We start from the raw sequence: 2741 nt of genomic DNA on the forward strand, positions 1-2741 counted from the left end.
GGATAAACTTTCAAAATAAACGTAATTCGTTTTCCAAAGTTTCTTTTGCTGGACGAATAAAACAAATATTTTGGTTTAAACACTATAAAAAAATTATAGAAAAAATTTCTTCGTTTGACAGGCTCTTTGTGTATTTATTTTGTGTTTACAAACATTGTACGTCTCTGCTGACTGCACAGGTGGTAGTGACAGAATAAATAGCTCCCTCTATTGGACATTTTGTAATTAATACAAAGAAAAATATTTTTATAAATGTAATTTAAAAACTAAGATGTGAATTTAAAAAGGTACAATTTTATGTACGTATTGTAACTGATGTCGATACGTTTAAAGCCTTAAGAAAATCTCAGTAAAATAAAATAAACAACAATAAAATTTGTTAAGTGACAGCAAATTAAGGTACTGTCACACTTAACCCTACAGATAAAAAGCAGGGTACCAGCCAATCACATGAGAGAACATAATATTAATAACAATAATGCACGTGCACATTCACAGCTGGAGGCAATTCTGAATCACAAAACAGTGAGGTAGAAAGTTGGAGTATTCGGAGAAAACCCAAGAACATAATGAGGCGAACATACCAACTTTCTGCAGAAAGATATAAGCCAAAAGTCCATCAACAATTGGAATGTAGCCAGTGAAATAAGACACAATCTGAAAGTTAAAAAAAGCAGATAAGTCAGCAGAGATCAGTTTCATTTACACTCTTGTCAAGCACAGCTATCATTTCCCTTCTTCTCAGTGAAGCAGCGGAGACTCTACATCATTTCATCTTCCTAGAATAAGAATTCCAAGGCTGGTTTCTTTGAGATGTCAAAATCAACCTTGAAAAAAACTCACACGTTTTTTGGGTTTGTTAGGGGTTTCTAGTGCACACAGTACGCATCTTTTTATAGTCATTGGGTATGGCAGATATGACTCATTAAATTCTAAAATGTCATCCTCATTACAAGTTCTGCACCTAAGGAATAATCTTCCTACCTGGTAACGAAAACATTTCTCAGCATGCACAGGGAAACTTGCTGCTGGCAACCCCACAATGTTTACATTCTTAACCAGCAGGAGGTAGTGCCAAAAAAATGCCCATGTTCTTTTACTGATGGGAATTCCACCTGGCTTGTACTGTAACCCGGGTTGGAACTGACTATTATAAGTTCTAATTTTTCCAAATGATACTCTTTCAATGTGTGTGCTTTTTCACACATGTTTGGGGACATTGTTGTTATTTTTAGAAGCACATTTGCATAGACTGCTTGAAAATGAGGTAACTTAAGTGGTACAGAGTTTGAGACGTGAGAAATAAAAAGTTTCAGCATGATGGAGCAGAAAAGCCATTCACTCATTATCTGAATGCTTCATCCTGAGGTCGAAGGAACCTGCTGGCAATTGTCTGCAGCAGCATTTAGCCAGAGGTGGGGACACCCTGGACAGGTCCTCAGTCCATCAGGGCCACGCCCATTCACACCTAAGGACATTTTAGACACTCATGTTGACCTGTCTGTTTATTGATTCTTTATATTATACAATTTTAGGAACACATTTGCTGCCTACATATTTTTTCTGTTTGTTCACCTATCCAACAAACTAATTCAGCAGGCACTTTAAGTTTACTGTTTTTTAATCTTACAACAATAATATCTAATTTCATTATTTATTGTTCATTTATTTATTATTGCTGCAACATATGTTTTCGTTTTTGCTTTTCAGTATAAATTCCTTGTATTTATGTTTTTTACCTTATTGTCTTTACCCTTGTTCTACCCTTTTTATTCAAACACAACAACAATGATTTATTTTCTTTTGTTTTCTGGTTTAAAGGCTTTTTGTTTAGACTTGTACATCAGTGCTGGCCGGAAATTTCCTGTATTCTTACCTGTACATGGCCTGGACGTTTCAAGCTAATATTCTTACAAAAGGTGTTTAGTTTTGTGTTGTTTTTATTCTTCACAATTTTTAAAATGTGTTCCACAAGACATTAAGCAACATTTTTGACAACATTTTAGGAATTTACTCTCTCAATGCAAGGATGACTTTAGAACAGTCAGAAAAATGTAGTAATCCTAATTTAATTTCTCTAGAAATGTTCAATGCTAAGTTGTTAAATTGAATTATGTAACCGCTGAAAACTGTCCCACTTGTCTAAGATCAGGACATCAGTCTCGCTCTGCTAAAAATGTACAATTTTACGTACAATAACAATCCTAGGACATGTGCTGAATAAAATAATGAGTCAGCAGAAATGTGTTAGCCTTTTCTACGCCGAGGAAACGGTCTCCGATTTCTGCTTCAAAGAATTTTATTTGATCAATTTTCTTAGGTGCATTTGTTTTCTTCGTCAACTTTTACGGATAAAACCGTATATTTATGTCGATGATGGATAAAACCATCAGCATCAGGGAACGCGTTTTCTTCGGAGAACACATCTCAACATAACACTTTCAGTTACGTCACTTGCGTAACCGCGCCCGCCTGGAGCATCCCGAACTGACCACAGAATTAAACAGAAACATGGGAAACCCTCTGTGGGCATCCGTGTGAGTCAGATGAGTTCTTCACGCCTCTTTAGTTGTAAATGACTTCTGAGGGTTAAAGCTTATATCAAGCGTAAAAGCGCTCGTGAACCTGATTATTTTGTGGGGTACCGCTGACAGGGGGTGCTTATTTCGACGCAACACCGCCGAAGATCAAACTTCTCACGCTTTTTGTTTCCCTTCTTTTACAGAAAGTACTTTCTTTAA

This window comes from Nothobranchius furzeri, chromosome 6, assembly GCF_043380555.1.
Source record: "Nothobranchius furzeri strain GRZ-AD chromosome 6, NfurGRZ-RIMD1, whole genome shotgun sequence".
Lineage (NCBI taxonomy): Eukaryota > Metazoa > Chordata > Actinopteri > Cyprinodontiformes > Nothobranchiidae > Nothobranchius > Nothobranchius furzeri.